This window comes from Nothobranchius furzeri, chromosome 13, assembly GCF_043380555.1.
Source record: "Nothobranchius furzeri strain GRZ-AD chromosome 13, NfurGRZ-RIMD1, whole genome shotgun sequence".
NCBI lineage: Eukaryota > Metazoa > Chordata > Actinopteri > Cyprinodontiformes > Nothobranchiidae > Nothobranchius > Nothobranchius furzeri.
Genome location: NC_091753.1, coordinates 64,895,873 through 64,914,517, shown reverse-complemented (window position 1 = coordinate 64,914,517; position 18,645 = coordinate 64,895,873). Strand labels below are relative to the sequence as shown.

General features: G+C 46.4%; 1 protein-coding gene across 1 annotated transcript in view; it reads left to right on the top strand.

Annotated features, from left to right (window-relative positions):
- The window catches only part of numbl (NUMB like endocytic adaptor protein), a 109,140-nt gene that overhangs the window by 17,961 nt on the left and 72,534 nt on the right, over positions 1 to 18,645 (top strand). The gene's annotated exons all lie outside the window — the stretch shown is intronic.

The window sequence follows — 18,645 nt, the reverse complement described above, 5'->3', positions numbered from 1 at the left end:
TCCTGTAATACGTGTCATCGCTGCTGTGACGTCTAGCTTTCCCCACTGAGGAACAATAAAGGGATTTTCTATTCTATTCATCTATCTGCAGCCTTTCCACTTCCTGTTTACTGTAGGTTAAATCTTTTCTCACGGGCCAACAACAAAATAAAAATATCATTTTATCTTAAATGAAAATGCAACATCTCACCTGTTAACTTTCATGTTTTGGAGCAGAAAAAGAGCATAAAACCAACATATTTAAAGCTCAGTTTGCTCCACTGGTTTACTGTGATGCTCACCTGTTCCAGCCAGATACCTGCATCATGGGGTTGATCTGAGCTGAGGAGGAGACTCCTGTTGTTTTGTTCATCTTCATCATAATAATGACAACATTAGATGACAACAGGTGCTCACATAGGTTTGTGCTGATGAACATGTCTGAGCAGCTTGACCACGTTGTTGTGTGTCGGGGAGGAAACACGACTGCAACCACAGAGCCGTGCTGGTTTGAGCGTGTCGCTGTTCGCTGGAGTTATATCAGCTCTGTCTGGAAGTTAGTTTGAAAACTTTCTCTTTCAGTCGTGAACACATTACTGAGCGGCTAGAATCTCCGTTTCTGGGCTTCAACGTCAGAAAACAGCTGAGTGAACTCGGCGCTGAGTGAGAGGAGTGTTTAGTTTGTCCAAGACAGCAGAGCTGCAGAGACCGGCAGCAGGCGCTGGAAAAAATACAAAGGAGGGGGCTTCGTCGGCTCCATGCTGACACTGCAAAGCATCATGGGAGTTGAAGTATTTGCGGTAAAATCGGCCAGCGGGCCAGTTTTAATATATTTTTGATAATTATCTTGCGGGCCACATAAAAATGCTCCGCGGGCCAGACTCTGACATATGTGATGTAGAACAACCCTGCAGCCTAGTCAATAGGAAGCACAGGGATATGCACAACGGTAACGAGTGTAGTGACATGTTTGTATGGGCCAGTGGTTTTCAGAGCTTTAGAGCTCACAGAGGAGGTCTACACTTCAACCTTCACGTTTATGGTAAATGGCCTGTATTTGATATAGCGCCTTCTAGAGTCCTGGAACCCCCCAAGGCACTTTACAACACAATCAGTCATTCATCCATTCACACACACATTCACACACTGGTGGGGATGAGCTACGATGTAGCCACAGCTGCCCTGGGGCGCACTGACAGAGATGAGGCTGCCGAGCACTGGCGCCACCGGTCCCTCCGACCACCACCAGCAGGCAACGTGGGTTAAGTGTCTTGCCCAAGGACACAACAGCAGCGACAGACTGAGCGGGTCTCGAACCTGCAACCTTCCGATTACGGGGCGAGCTCTTAACTCCTGTGCCACCGTCGCCCGCGGTGATTTATATCAACCTCCTGTTTTTTGTGAATCAGGTTTTGTTTCTAACCAAAGTCCAGGAAGGCTCCTGCTGGCGTTAGCTGTGTGAACGGAGACGGACCTTCATGACATGAATGCACAGATGCAATAAGGAACAAGCCCCCTACAGTTTTGTACTTTGATGCCAACAGTTTTGATTTTGGGGAAAACACTATCCTTATCATGCGAGATCAAAGGGAACTCCGACTTCTGCAGACCTTCAGTAAATCTGGAGCTTCAGGTTAATCCACAGAGGAGAAGCAGGATGTGGAAGAGCTGAGCTCCGAGTGCTTCAGACCCCGTTAGAATGGGACATGAAACATGCATAATGCATGATGAGGCTGGTTTTGGTGGGCCTGAACATCTCCTTTCACCAGACACATGCTTGTCCTAACGCTAATATGGAGATCAGATGGGGAGGTGCAATGTGGATGAGGGGCAGCAGACGTTACACACATGCACACGCAAACAGCCACACTGTCACATGGGGTCCATGCAGCTGCTCTGTGGGCCGGAGATCCGTCCGTCACAGCCAGTCTCCAGGGAAAAGGGAAGACACCAGTCTCAGCTAGTAGAGGCTAGCTGCTAGCAACTCAACCACACAGCAGAACTCCTTCAAGCGTGTGTTATTTGTGGAGATAAAACATCAACGTTGCAGAGCAGACCGTCAGTGGATGAGCCATGTTTCTGTTAGCCAATCAGAGGCGAGATGTCAAAATAACAGAAACAAGAGTCCATATCCTGTCATCTGAAGCTCCCCTCTGCTCTGGCTAACCTCTCGTTCCTGAAACAGGCACACATTCACTGCAGATGTGTTGAAAAAAAGAGTGAACTTGTTCTTTAAATGGATATTTAGGCCATTCTGATGCTTATGTAAAAACATGCAGTAAACAGCATCCTACCGAGCGGTCTTAGTTTGGAGAAATAGAGAACATCCAACAGGGCAGCTAGTCTGACTGAAGCCAGGTCCAAGGTTCATTGCTTCTCTAACCCTCTGGCGTCTGACTCGGGTCTCCTTAGCTGAGCTGTCAGCTGGTCATCCATCCTCCTTTATACACAAGAGCCCACTAAACTACAGAGAAGTAACCGTCTGTCGCAGATCGCTGCAATGTCTAAACTTTTGATGTGAATCCTGTCTCACTGCTCCGCTCCATGTGACAGCTCCCACCCGCCGTCCCGCTGCAGCTAAACGCTACTGAACCATCCTTATCGGTAGAATATGTGAAATCTCCACCAACAGCAAAGGGATCTCATGTTTCTGTGTTTTATTTTTATGTTCGTGAGCTCATCTCCTCTCAGCTCTCGCAGATTCACACTTGTCACTAAAACGTGAGGTGGCTTATCAAACAGAGCTCCCGCAGCTCTCCGTCTCTGCCTGCACTGAGAGGTCGTCTGAAATAGTCTTTTCAGGCTTTGGCTTCATTCGGCTCACGGTTCTGGTCTGAGTTGTTTCCACTGGTGTGGTTCTCCTGGGATACGGCCGACTCAGCCCGCCAGCGACACACAGCAGAGTGGAAAACAAGAGCAGAGCTTGAATCCATTAGTCCGGGTACCGGCATGCTCCGAGTCAGTGGTGCTCTGCAGTGACTCAGCTGATTGGTGCAAATCTGCTGTCGGATCAGATCCTAAAGGAGGGGTGGATCTAACGGGCTTTGGGAGGTGGTGCTTCTGGGTTTTATGTGTTTATCATGACGAAACTCGACTTTAGCCGAACCTTTACTTCTGATTGTTCTGACACGGTTCCTGATGGTTTTCGTCCTCGTAGCCAAAGAGACGGCTATTCTGAAATCCAGGACATCAGAGAGGGTCTGGCCAGTAACAGGGCCCACGTCCCAGGGGAATGTCTTTCTGAAGACACGCTGTTGTGAAGCAGTCAGCGAGACAACTGTCCTGACAGCTGGTTGTGTGTGCGCATTTCTGTCTGCATTTGGTGAGGAATGTGTGTGTTGGTGGGAGGAGAGGCAGGGATTGTTTTAGAGTAGAGGTCAGTGGAGGCACAGCTGGTAAGACCCCCCCCCTCTCTAACCAGCTGCTGGTTCAAAGGATCCCATCAGTGGTCCGCCTTCCATGGTCCCCCTCTCCTCTTCTCTGTGCTATCACCTCCCTTTACACCCCCCACCCCCCCCTCCCGACTTAGCTCAGCTGTTCCAAGGACACCCCCTCCCATCCGCCACACTGCTTCCTGACCTCTCAAAAGAAATCTTCACATGCAAACTAGCATGCATGTTCTTGAGTGCACTCAGTGACCTCACCACCAGAGATCGGAGAGTCCAGTAGGTTGTCTAGGTCTTCCGCGAGGAGCAGTAATTCCGCTTGCAAAAACAAACGAGCAGAAAGCGCTTGGACAATTGATAAAGCGAGGGCAGCTCTGAGGGCATCCATGCTGTTGGCTGGTGTAAACACAGGTGGCACACGTGATGTCAGCATTTTTTTTGTTGCGGAAAGTGACGTTGCGGACCTTCAAACTCCGGTTTTGTCCGTCCACACGCAGACACCCAAAACGGAGAAAACGCAGATCTTCACTTTGGCCGGAGTTTTTAAAAAGATCCGTTTTCGTGTGAAAAAACTCCGTTTTCGTGTGGATGACATGCCAAAACGTAGAAAAATATCTACGTTTTGGCAGATCCCCGGCTACGTGTGGACAGGGCCTAAGGCTTCACATCCCACCAGGATGTGAAGGGTCCATGGTGGAATTGTGGATTTCTCTACAACGAATGACCCTTCCTCTCTAATACAGTGAGAAGTGTGGGCTTGACCCCGGGGGCCACCCAGACTGCTGGGGGCCACACCCTTGTTCGCTCCCCCTGCCCTGGTGCTTTTGTTCCTCCCATGACATGGACCACGTGTCCCTCTATTCAGCATCCTGGTGGGGGGGTGGGCAGGATCTTTGTCTGCCTGTTATTGTCCCAGACGCACGCTTTCATTTGATGGACACGCGTGCTGACAAAAGATGGGGGGTGTTGTAGGAGGAAGAGGAAGAGGAGGAGGGGCGACTGCTGGCCATTGTGCTCGGTGGTTGAGGCAGTGAAAAGATGAGAGACGTGCTGGCCGTCTGTGGTTCACGTCTGCCACACTTCAGCAGGGCCGTGGTGCCCACAGTTGCGTTCCAGAGCGAGCCCCGAGGAGGCCGACTGTCCGTCAACACAACCTAATCCCTCGTTTCCTTTTCTCCTCTGGTCTCTTTTTTTGTGTCAAAGCGACCGTTGTTGAGTGTGTGTTTTCTAGCAACAGGCCTGAACACCAGCCCACTTGTCTCTGGGTCCTCTGCCAGAGTCCGTGTTTGTCTTCACAGTCACATAACTTCCTCGATTTCCTGAGGAAAACTGACATTCCCAAGATGAGCTGTTCTGAAATGTTGGGAGAAATCTCTATAATGCACCTTTTTGTTGCCTCGTCCTCATCATTTCACACTTTACACATCCTCACTCTCACTTTGTCTTTGTTTTCCTGTTCGTTTAACATCTGGACCTTCTGCTTCTAAAGCCTGATGAGCTCCACAACGGAGAGGTGCACACCCTCTGTGAGCCTGTCGGAGAGTCCTTGTGCCGACGCACCATGGCGTTGCACGTCTCAGTGCAGACGCAGACAGAAGTATAAATCAGGTTTAATTCATCTTTTAAAGGTCTGGTTCCCATAGAAACCACGTAATACTTCTTCTTTCTGATCTGCACATACTCTGAATATGTGAATGTCCTCCTAACCCCACCAGCTTCAGCGGCTGCAGAAAGGAAGCAGATAGGAAAACGAATGGGTCAGGAGAAGCCAGCGTTTCTACGGCACAGGGGAAATGAGCAATCATGACCACGCCTACCTTGGCTTGGGACCGCCCATGGGAAGTAGAGAGCAGAACTTTTCTTGGCTAGTAGAAGCTAACCGTTAGCATTAGCAGCACCAAACTTGACAGAACACATTCAGGCCATTAGCATTTTTTTTACCAAAGAAAGAAGAACAAATGCAGGTAGTGGAGGAGTCAGGCAGCTGTTAGCCAATCAGAGAAGAGAACGAGTAAGACTTGTAATCCTGCTATCCCCTGCTCCCCTTGGATTGGCTTCTTTGTTCTGTTTTCACTAAAACAAATGATAAGAAGCTTAGTTTGCTAAAGAAACACACACACACACACACACACACACACACACACACACACACACACACGATTGTGTGAATGTAAAACTACTTCTCACAGCAGAACACATGAAGAAGAACTGCTGTGTAAACAGGTTCAGGCTTCACCTCTAGGCTTACTTCAGATGCTCTGTTGTCCCTAAAACGAATGACAAGCCCAGTTTGCTGCATTCACACACACCAGGGCCGTGCAGAGACCTTTGAAGGGGCGGGTGCTGAAAGCTGAGAAAAGGGCACTTGTAGAGCAAATTTTTTAAACAGATTTACGATCCAACAAGTTTTAAAATTCATGTAATGAGATTCTTGGGTTCAAACAACAAAGTAAACTAGGAAAAATATGTAATTTAGTGTCATTAATTGAATGAAATGTTAGTTCATAAATAATCGTTTTAGTTTTTAAAGCTGACTTATATCTAGGGATGTTACAACCACATTTTTGTCCAAGTTGTTTGATTTTTGATCATCTTCCAGTACTGAGTCCTGTTCTGATATGAGGTAATAATGCAACGTGTTACAAAAAAAGAAGATAATGGAAGAACACACAAGCTGTCCTTCTGTCAGTATTTGTTATTTTACTCATTTAGCCTTAAAAGCCACTCATTCAGGAAGTACATTGAACAGTATTCAAGATTCTAAATAATTTGTCATTGCACAGGCGTACAACCACACTGACTTTGCGCTCACTAAAGACAGCTCATGAAAGAGGTGGTAAAGTACAGTGGGGCAAAAAAGTATTTAGTCAGCCACCGATTGTGCAAGTTCTCCCACTTAAAATGATGACAGAGGTCAGTAATTTACATCATAGGTACACTTCAACTGTGAGAGACAGAATGTGAAATAAAATCCATGAATTCACATGGCAGGATTTTTAAAGAGTTTATTTGTAAATCAGGGTGGAAAATAAGTATTTGGTCACTTCAAACAAGGAAAATCTCTGGCTCTCACAGACCTGTAACGTCTTCTTTAAGAAGCTTTTCTGTCCTCCACTCGTTACCTGTATTAATGGCACCTGTTTGAACTCATTATCTGTATAAAAGACACCTGTCCACAGCCTCAAACAGTCAGACTCCAAACTCCACTATGGCCAAGACCAAAGAGCTTTCGAAGGACACCAGGAAAAGAATTGTAACCCTGCACCAGACTGGGAAGAGTGAATCTACAATAGGCAAGCAGCTTGGTATGAAAAAAATCAAGTGTGGGAGCAATTATCAGAAAATGGAAGACATACAAGACCACTGATAATCTCCCTCGATCTGGGGCTCCACGCAAGATCTCATCCCGTGGGGTCAAAATGATCATGAGAACGGTGAGCAAGAATCCCAGAACCACACGGGGGACCTGGTGAATGACCTGCAGAGAGCTGGGACCACAGTAACAAAGGTCACCATCAGTAACACACTACAACGGCAGGGAATCAAATCCTGCAGTGCCAGACGTGTTCCGCTGCTGAAGCCAGTGCATGTCCAGGCCCGTCTGAAGTTTGCCAGAGAGCACATGGATGATACAGCAGAGGACTGGGAGAATGTCATGTGGTCAGATGAAACCAAAGTAGAACTTTTTGGTTTAAACTCAAATCGTCGTGTTTGGAGGAAGAAGAATACTGAGTTGCATCCCAAGAACACCATACCTACTGTGAAGCATGGGGGTGGAAACATCATGCTTTGGGGCTGTTTTTCTGCTAAGGGGACAGGACGACTGATCCGTGTTAAGGACAGAATGAATGGGGCCATGTATCGTGAGATTCTGAGCCAAAAACTCCTTCCATCAGTGAGAGCTTTGAAGATGAAACGTGGCTGGGTCTTCCAACACGACAATGATCCCAAACACACCGCCCGGGCAACAAAGGAGAGGCTCCTTAAGAAGCATTTGAAAGTCCTGGAGTGGCCTAGCCAGTCTCCAGACCTCAACCCCATAGAAAATCTGTAGAGGGAGTTGAAAGTCCGTGTTGCTCGGCGACAGCCCCAAAACATCACTGCTCTCGAGAAGATCTGCATGGAGGAATGGGCCAAAATACTAGCTACTGTGTGTGCAAACCTGGTAAAGACCTATAGTAATCGTTTGACCTCTGTTATTGCCAACAAAGGTTATGTTACAAAGTATTGAGTTGAATTTTTGTTATTGACCAAATACTTATTTTCCACCCTGATTTACAAACAAATTCTTTAAAAATCCTGACATGTGAATTCATGGATTTTACTCACTGTTGTGTGCTTCTGGATGAGGTCTGGGATGTGTCCTGCAATGTCCAACACTGTAGCTCCGGGGTAACAGAAGGTCAGGGCTCCTCTCATCCTGACGTTACGGATGATGGAGTCCCCAACGATGAGAGTGGTTGGTGGTGGTGTTGGTGGTGGTAGTGTGGTTGTGGTAGTTGGTTGAAGCTGGGCAGAGGACCCTTCCGGTACTTGCTGAGTGATGGGTTGAGCTCCTCCAGGGCTGCAGCAACGAGAAGTCAGCGCACCTTGGTGGGTCCCAGCTTCAGTCTGGGGGGTTGTGCCTTCCAGTACCTGCTGACTGATGGGCTGAGCTCCCCCAGGGCTGCAGCGATAAGAAGTCAGCGCTCCGTGGTGGGTCCCAGCTTCAGTCTGGGGGGTTGTGCGACGTGGATGGCCGCTGCCGTTCAGCTGGTCCCGCAGCGGCTGGGAGGGTCCTGTATAGTCACGGCCAGGGGCTGGCAGAGGAGGACAATCCAACTCCCAAGGCGCTGAAAGGGTTGGACAAGGAATGGCTAGGTGGAGAAGATCGGCGGCGGCCGCCCCGCGTACCCCCACCTTTGCCGGACCCAACCTTGACCCATGCACCCTGGAGCAAGGGAGTGGAGCTGAGGGGGGCTTTCGGCTTTGCCCCCAGCTGGAACCAGCGCTCCTCCTCCGCAGCGAATGCTGTGCAGGCCCCCGGCACTCCGAGCCTGCTTGGAGAACCGGAGATGGAATTTGCTCCAACAGTTACGTCGGGCTGGCATGAGACGGCATCCGCCAGCTGAGCCCCATCAGTGGTGGCGAAGGTCAGAGAGAAAATGGTGCCCACGTCGCGCTCATGGTCCTGGATTTGGTGGAGCGTGGAGATCCTCTTCTCCAGCTCTACAAATTTCTGGCTCAGCCTCACACAGCCGACACACCCAGGGCTGCAGGTGAGAGGCATGAGGCAGGTGGAAGTAGACAGCAGGTAAAAACACACAGCAGTCGAGCTCCAAATAGTTATTTAAAAGGTAAAAAAAAAAAATAATAATAATAATAAAAACCTCACAGTGGTAGAAAAAAAAGGTTAAAACCGAAAAGGATTAAAACCAGTTAAAAACCAGTTAAAACCACCAGACTTGACAGCTCGCATAACCAGGTGCTCTCACTTGACAGCCAATCAAGAGTCAAGTGACTGGGGAGAGGTAAGTCTGGTCTTCTGCTTAGGCTGCAAGCCCTGCGATCCGACCCTGGATAAGTGAAGGAAAATGGATGAATGGCTGGATGGATCAATCTAAATCTGGGTGGGACAGATCCCCCATCCCCCCTTCTATCTGCACGCCTGGGAATAACTACAGGGCCTGCGATACAAACTCGTTCTGGCTGATATCTGCCTAAAATGTAACTTAAAAACAAACATACAAACGAAAAATGTCTATAAACAGAATCGCTTTAAGCGCTTTAGTTTTCAATCGCTATCATTGAAACCAGGGGTGCCCAATCCCGGTCCTGGAGGGCCAGTATCCAGCACGTTTTAGTGGTTTCTCTGCTCCAACACACTTAATTCAGTGGTTGAATCACCTGCAGCAGCTCATCAGGCTCTGCCTGTTGATCACCTGCTGATTGAAATCAGGTGTGTTGAAGCAGAGTTAAAACTAAAACATGCTGGATAACGGCCCTCCAAGACCGGGATTGGGCACCCCTGATTTAAACAAACTTACATTTAAAACTTGTTGAAAATCCACAGCCGGCGCACAAAGCATGATGGGATAGCCTTGTTCTGTGAGGATACAACAGACCCATCCTCGAAATGCGGGTGGAGCGAGGACGCATTTGAGGACGCGAGAATGAGTAATCTTGGAATTCGGACAGTACTCGTCGCTGAGCTGTGACGTCATCGACTTGAAAATGCATCCTCACAAGCATCCTGCCCGTGGATTTAGACACACCCAAACTGTGTGATGGTGGTTCTTGTAGTTTCATAAACTACTAATTACACTGAAGCAAACATCTTTGCTGCAAACCAAATTTACTGTGTATCTTCATTCCTTTTGCCGTTCATTTTTAAACTGTTTATTTTTCCTACATGGAAGTTGGAATTTCCAAGGAGAAAGTGAACGCACCATTAGCTATGTAAACAAAAGCTGAACTATCACGCTAACGTGATCTTAAACAGTTTATTTTGCTGCTGGAGCAGATTACGATGCCTCATACTCAGATCGTTGTCGCTGGTTTCATCATCACCCAGCAGCCCAACTCATTTAGTGAAGTGAAGCCAAACTTTAGAGCGCGTTCGCTTTCTTCTAGTCGGAATTTCTGAATTCCGAGGAGAAACGCACCACTAGCTGAACGGAAGCTAACATTATTGTAAACATTTTACTTACCTACCGCAGTAGATTAAGACGATGATGCCTCAGTTAGATCGTTGTTGCTGGTTTCATCATCACCCAGTTACCCATCCCACTTAGTGAAGTGGACCCAAACTTCAGAACACTTCCACTCTGCCTTGCTGCTTTGTTTACAACTCGCCCACAGTGACTGACGTTACGCTCTTGTGCATCATGAGTACCGAAACAAGGCACCATTTCACATCACGTGAATTGGTACTCAGTCCGTACTATGCAATTCCGTCTGTGCCTTAAAAACTACCGACTTCACTACCCATCCCTACTCATAAGTATTTAACAATAGTATTTATAAAAAGGAACAACAGTGACTCCAAGTACAGAGCCTTGGAGAACCCCACAAAAAACAGTTTATTTTAAATGATTAAAATTGACTTTACTAATTTAACTGAGACAGCATTATACATCCTGTCTTTGGTTTTACTCAGTAAAACCTTACTTTGACATATTTCTATGATATAAGAATTCTACTATGGTATGTTCTTTACAAAGTCTCTGTTCTCATTACAGTGTTTTATTTTAGCATTAAAATCATCTTCAGCCTTATGTGGTTGAGAACAGTTTTTAATGATTATCTGATAAAAATTAGAAGCCTACACTAATCCTCACTGACTGTAAGTGTAAAGGTTTATTTCTAAAGCCTCTTTTATAAGACAGACCATCGCGTCCTTACAGATGATAAATCCGAATTCGTGGGTCTCGGGGACAGGGAGAGACAGCCAGCTGTTCGACAGAGTGGTGAAAACACCGGCTGAGCGGGACAAAAAGCAGGTCACATCAAAGCTAAAGGTCCTGAACAAGAAATTTCATCAGTCTGACGTGTCTTCCGTCGGACGCTGAAATGCGCGACCCTGTACGTCACATGCGGGGGGGGGGGGGGGGGGGGGGTGTCGCCCAGTGACCTCCCTTTATCCCGTCTTTGTTGGAGAGGTGCCTGATGGCAGTTTATTCTAGCTTCAGCTTTGCTACTATAAATGCCAAAATCCTCCCCAGGGAGTGGCGGCAAATCCCATCTTGCAAACGCTGTGGTCCTATAAAAACAGCTGCTGAGGAATGCTGCAGGATCTTCCCAACATTTCCTGTTCAGGAATGTGTCAAACAAACAGGAAGCAGGAGCACGTCAGGGTAAATGTTAAAAGCTTTGTAGATTTTATATTTGTGTGTTTTTCCCTTACATGCATAAACATTTATAATAAATGAGTGCATTGTACTGAGAGTCGGCACATTAAATCTATTTTTGAAGGCAGCTTGGATTTCGATTTTCGTTACATTCATGTACATGTCGGAAAGAAAGGAAATCCCTTCTTGTCTGGACTGGCGGTCAGAGGTGAGAGGTCAGGGAAAGTGTCCTGGATAATGACGTGATCCCAGATAGCCGACATGAACACAGAGAGCTGCTGTGTTACCATGACAGTGATGCTCATGTTATCCTGCAGAGATGCTGCTGCGCAAGCAACAGAGGCCTTCACCCTCCTCTTCACTGCAGCGTAAACCAGTCCAGCAGCCTGTGTGCAAAATCAAACCAATAATGCATTAGAGAAAAGGCCAGAAAATAACGTATATTATTTAGAAAGCTGTTAAAGAGATTTTGGCCTCTTTGATTAGTCTTTGTTCAAGCTGTAGTTTGAAGGCCCTATATGTGAAGTCCATTGAAATCTTAATAAAAAAACTGTGACTCTTTAGCACCATGCAGTTCACCATGGTTTTGCAACTACAATGACCCACTCATTAACTTGATAGTAAAATCAGTTAGGGGTTCGGTTCAGTGTTTTAAAGAGCTCGGTTTGATACATTTTCGGTATGTTATTATTATATTTATTTATGAATAAATAAATAAATAAATACATACATATAATAATATACTCCTATAGTGAGCAGACCAGCTTTCATCACAGGCTACTGATCTAGCTTGATGTCCTTAATTATTTTGCAGGCTATTTGCGCAGCTATGAGTGAAAAAAAGAGAGGGAGGGAGGGGTGAAGCCAATCAGCGTCTCTACAGGCTCCAGTAGTGGCAACAGCCAGCTGGTTTGATCCGCTCTGAAAGGCGTTGATCAGAATTTGCATATCACATTTTTTAAACGGAGATCGGGTGCATGCGGCCATCATGCGTCACTCAATACAGCGTCTGTGTGGAAACTCACCAAGGAACTTTTATCCGCTGCACTTAAATCACGCAAATAAAAATGCATTATTTAACAGAAAAAATGAACTGAAACAGTACGCAATGGACCGAACCTAACAGGCCGAACCGAAACGGTTCAACACCCCCCTGTGAACTGTTACAGCTAGAGAAGGCACCTTTTCTGACTCAAGACCATGGTCTTGGATTTAGAAGAGCTGATTCTTTTCCTGGCTATTTCACACTCGGCTCCAAACCACTCCAGTGAAAGCCGGAGGTCACGTTCCACTGAAGCCAACAGGACCACATCATCTGCAAAAAGCAGAGACCTGAACCTCAGGCCACCAAAACAGATCCCCTCAACACCTTGTCTGCTCCTAGAAATCCTGTCCATAATAGTTATGAACAGAATCGGTGACAAAGGGCAGCTTTGGCGGAGTCCAACTCTCACTGGGAACGAGCCCGACTTACTGCCGGCAATGCGGACCAAGCTCTGACACCGGTCATACAGGTACCTAACAGCCCGTATCAGAGGACCTGGTACCCCATACTCCTGGAGTACTCCCCACGGGGCCCTCGAAGGACGCGGTCAAGCACCTTCTCCAAATCCTCTGAACACATGTAGATTGTTTGGGCAACCCCCCACCCCACCCCCCCAAGGGTATAGAGCTGGTCCAATGTTCCACAGCCAAGTTGAAAACCACCCTCCTGAATCTGAGGATCGACAATCCGACGGACCCTCCTCTCCAGAACCCCTAAATAGACCTTACGAGGGAGGCTGAGGAGTGGGATCCCCCTGTAGTTGGAACACACCCTGCAATTTCCAGACAATCCAACAAAATATTTCTTACAAAATAAATGAAGTTGAAGATATTTTAAATAATATACAAGCTAAATGTGACGAGAAAAGAAAATATTTAAAATGTTGCTTTGGCCCCAAAATGCCTTTATACAGCCCTGTGTTAGACAAAGTTTTAATGGTGATCTGAATTGTATCCAATATATAAATATTACGTGCTTACATATTATTGCTTTATAAAGTTCAAATCTGTACAAGGATAAATCTACCTACATTGTCCTGATTTTATTAGACTATTTTCCTGTTTCGTCCTGCATCTCCTCTCAATTCTCCATAAAAACTGCTGCCTGGCTTTCACTTTTTCCACCTCATGAGCTAATATTGAATTAAGCAGATCAAAGGGATCTAGTGGAGTGTTCGCAGTGTGCCAGCTGTGCCAATGACATGAAGTCACTGGAGCACTAGCAGAACAAATCAGAGCCGAGCTGGGGGAGGAGCAAATGGCTGGGCCCTTTAACATGATTTTAGCAGTGGCGCCCTGTATCTGGTAACTGGGCATTCAGTGCCAGTTTACTGAACTAATATGATGTTACAATGGGGGTTGACTGGCCATCTGTGAATTCTGGAGAATCCAAGAACGATCGGTGTTAGCCTTTCCCCCACCTCGCTCCCCCAGGACTGTCCAGGCTCCCACACAGTGCTTTAGAGGAACAGTACGGCCACTTCTAATTTAGAGATTTTCTGGTCATTTATTAGTCTGAATTTTCGACTCAAACATCAGCCATCCACAATTACGCAGTGCCGCCTCTCCCAATACGCTGGACTCGTGTTCCACGAGGGGCCGCATTTTGTGCACAAGGTACTTCACTGCCGTGAGGCGCACTGCACAAACAGCACCTTCAGGCCAGGCACAGGAGAGGGAAGAACAACGAGTTAAGCCTGATTCATGCTTCTCTGTCAGCTCCAAAAGGGAGAGACACACGCCGGGGACACACCGGCCGTGGAAGCGCCGCGAAGCGCCGAGAAGCGAATCGCTCATGAAATTCGGCCGCTGCTCGCCGCTCCTCAGTTCAGATCAGACGCGCCCCAGTCGAGGCGCGCCTCGGCTCAGCTGTAGTTTTTCTTTTAAAACACTTGGTGTCCTCAATTTCCTCTCTGCCTTTTCTCAGCTATTTTCCTCTACGTGTGTGTGCGCGCGCATGTGTGTGTGTGTGTGTGTGTGTGTGTGTGTGTGTGTGTGTGTGAACCTATGGCATGAGTTGTTTCTGCCAGTTGAATCTCTTGGAACCCGCTCCAATTCTGCAGCTGTATCCTAGCAGTTTCTTCCGAAATGGGTACGTAAATAAACATGTTTTTCGGGGGTCGTACAGCTCCTTGTGTTTCTCAACTTCCATAATTAATTTAAAGTCATCCATCTTAACTGCTTACCTCCGACTTTCTGCCTCTCTGTCCTGTTTGCTCCGGTGAAAAGACACCCAAAACCACACCCCCCTTCACGTGGTCACACACGCACACAAGTTCGATGTGTGTGCGTGTTCGTGTGGTTTTTCTGCAGTGTCTGATTACGAACACATTTGACTATTGCGGAATTTTATTTTGAAATGCTTTATTTTGTTAACTTTACCGGCCTGCCTCTTATGTCTAGGTTTGACTTCCTGCCAGAATTGACGCGATTCACCCGCGGCTCGCGAAAAAAATAGAGCCGACGCCGAAATGATCGCTGCACGGCGCGGGCTGGGGTGCCGGCGCGAGGCGATTCGCGGCGCGAGGCGGCCCATGTGGTCTATAGAATAGCTCAACAAGGGCGCCGAATGAAGGCGGCCCCATTTTCGCGGCGCTTCGCGGCGCTTCTGCGGCCGGTGTGTCCCCGGCAACACACGGACGGAGACATTTTGCTCTCACACTTCTCCGTCTCCTGGAGTGTTGCAAAGCAATTCCCCACCAGGACAACAGAGGGCGTAGTGTTGTTCTGTGGTATCCCGTCATGTATCCGGCCCAAGATAGTGTTTATATTGTGTTTTTTTTATAAGAGACTTTTTAACACAGACAAGTTTGTTTTTCATCCTCCTCCACCTCTTCATGCGCTCGCCATCTCTAAACCCACGTTTCCTGTCATTTCCGTCCACAATTTTAACGCTTGCTGAGCATCGTTTAGCTCCTCCAGTCACGGGGAATTAAACGTTCATATTTTTAGAGTTTTTTCGCGAGGTATTCTTGAAGCTGCTCCGTGTCTGCCGCTAGTTATCCTCGGCTCTCTTTATGTTTTTGAGGGTGCAATGCCGGCGGTGTAGACGACAGCGGCGTCCTGACCAATCACAAGCTTGCGTTGTCCGTCTCGACGGATGTTTAGAAAAGAGAGCTCGACTCCGTCAGTCCTTGCGGAGCTCTCTGGCAGGCCCGCAAGGACGGATAATGGCGGTGTGTGTCTCCGCACTGACGCAGACAGAGAAGCATGAATCAGGCTTTATCCGACACCACGCACATTCCCGACTGATAGCAGCAGCATCTGACCAACCAGTGGTTAAATGCGCCAACAGGCAGGTTACCATTGGGCTGGATAGATGGCACCCAAACGCAAACATGAGCAAGCACAAAGAAAATGTCAAAACAAGAAGAGTGTGCTTCATTTGAAAGTAGGCATGTTGTTAAGAAAAAACAAACTTTGTTGTCGTAAACATCCCAGCTGCTGCAGATCATAAGACAGAAGAGAGGATAATGGACTCACTAACTGTGTTTTATACAACTAAAAAAGAGAGGAGGTTGTTGAAATACTTTCATTAAGATTTTTTACATACATTTGTCATCATGCAGCAGAGAGATGAGGGGGCGAGGGAGCGAGTTACACGACACTGTGCAATTTCGAGATTACGCATGGATGTTTGTTCCATCTAGTTGATAATTAAATATTATGAAAGGCATTTTGGTTATTGCGAGGGAATACCATTGTAACAAAAGAACCCTGTTAAGACAGTTTTAACCCTTTACTGCACCACCACGGGCCACATGTTCATGGTCAACAGCTAAAAAAGGCATTTATTAATTTGGTTTTACAAATAAAATGAAAAGCAATCACCAATGTTTCTGATTATTTGTAGATGAAAACCGTCCTGAGAGACAACACACGTTGAACAAGAGGTTGACCCACGACTTCCCTCAGCTGGTGTTTCATGCCCCTAGCAAGCACAACATCTGTGAGTTGCTGTTGTGGAGATGCTGCAGACAGACAGGTCATAGACAGCGGAGTATCTGACTGCATTTTTAAATTTGGGTAGCAGCTTTAACTTGGGCACATCCACTTTTACAACACTCTGCAAATATGTATGCGACCAACCAGCTGCTCTAAAGTAAATGAAGCCAAATAAAAGCAATCTGCACGGCATCATCAGCTTTGCCAGAATTTTCCATTCTCCCTGCAAATGATGCCCTTTACCAACACTCCAAAACTACCAAGCAGCCTTATTGAGGTCCGCTCTGAAAGCTAAAATATGTGTCCCCTCACCTGCTGGTAATGTGACGATTCCCTGGATGAGTAGAAATCCAGTGACAGTGTAATGCAGACTCTAGTAGGAAAGGCACACGTGAGACAGGAAGGTGCTCCTGTGTGTCAGCAGGAACGTCATGCACAGATTTATGCGGAAAGCAACAAAAACGCTGCATCTGGCTACAGCTCAGAGAGTGACAGTGATGAATGATCAATGATGAACACGATGTTACTGATGCAGCAAATGCATCACTTAAAAAAATCTTTGAATTCTTGAGATGTGTAGACATGTTTTCTGTGCTTTTGTAAACCATGTTCCTGTAATTATTGTAATTTTTCTGTCTTACGAAAGGTGATTTGGACATTAGTTGTGATTTTTGATGGACGGAGACTGGTGTAAACATGACTCATAAAAAGGACTTTGTATTCATGCGTATCTTCGTTTTATTAAAGGTGATAGTTCACTAAGTGATTGTTTGTCCACAAATGGTAATAAACTAAACAGAATATCTGAATAAGATTGTCTTATTAACATGCATTCATCACACTCTAGTAAGTAATCACATCATTTCCTCCAGATCTACAGGAGTTACTTCAGAAAAGTCCAAGCCAGTCTGGTAAGAAACAAAGAGATTATGGCAAAGTTGAAGTGGAACCCTCGCCAAATAAAACAATGTTTATGTCTTTATGGAATTTAACGGTATTGCTCTAATAATTTCATTTCACAATCTTACAATATAGATATTTTAAACTTTGCGCTATATTTCTAGAATAGAATATACTTCATCAATCCCACCGTGGGGAAATGCACTCGTTACAGCAGCACACACACTTAGAGAAAAGGAAGTGGAAAATATCAAGAATGCAGGTAAACGCACAAAGGCTGTTATTGCAACCTTCAACCACTACTAACAACAAATAAACTTGTGTTTCCAGAACTATGCAGTACATACTAATGTACATCTGGTATTGAACACATCCTGAATATTGCATTGATGGTAAAAATATTGTACAATCAACATAGGTGGAGCAAACAACATGCAAAATCGTGTTTGTACATCATAATTAGGCCTGAGCGGTGCAAACACTGTGAAGGCCTCTTATTGAGTTTACACAAATGAATAATACTGTAAAAACGTCAAACATTTGTTTAGTTAGAACATCATATTATACTGTTAAACGTGATACATGCATAGGAAGAACAACGAAAGTATCATCATGATAACGTTGTATCGCTCTAATGTTACTCTGTGTGTGTGGCGACTCCTGGTCTCCATGAAAATCTTTTTTCCACACAAATTTATACGTTTTTAAAGTATTTAAATCATGACTGCTGCTATTTTCCGGCTCCCGAGTACACCGCCGTGTTGGATCTTTGTTTACCAAATGCATGCACCGCATTGGTCTAAAGCGATCACATGAGAGCCGCTTCACTACTTCCTCATTATGCTCAAAACAAACTCGTCCCGAATTAAAACGACGATTGTAATCAAATTGCAGGACTTTCAGAGGAGAAATGTAGCTTTTGAAACCAGGACGAATGTACTACTATTATGAAGCAAAGAACCACAAGAGCTCGGACGAGGGGTTCACCTCTTGGTCTGTATGTGCAACACGTGGCTCCACCCATCAGATGTTGGGTCTGCGTGTTATTGTGAAGCAGCTGATCATCTGACGCTGTGGGCTAAAGGTTGCTAACATGTGTGCATGCTTCTAGATGGGAGCGGTGATCAAACAGGTCCATGCTGTTCTTCATGCACTCATGCCGAATGTGTCTACCAAATGGTCATGTGATTGGTACAGCCCAGGTGACTAGTGACAGCCACGCTAAATGTCTGGAGACACCCGTATTCATCACTCCGTAACTTCTGTAACAATCAGCCTAGTCGACCACCTGACCCACAGTCTTAACCTTTCACTAGCATTGCTGACGTATGGATGCGATTCCTGTTTCTCTGGATTAGTCAGCCAAACCTCACGAGCGCTCCTGCTGTCCTCTGATAGCTCAGCTGTGGTCCTGGAGAGAAAGTGGCACTACTTCATCTTTTAGGAACTCTGCTGCACATCTGGGACTCGTCCTCCATCACCGAACATCCAAATGTCTCATCTTTGACCCCGTTCCCCAGGTCCCAGCCATGTCCTCGTCCCCTCTCCCAGTGCTCTCCCGA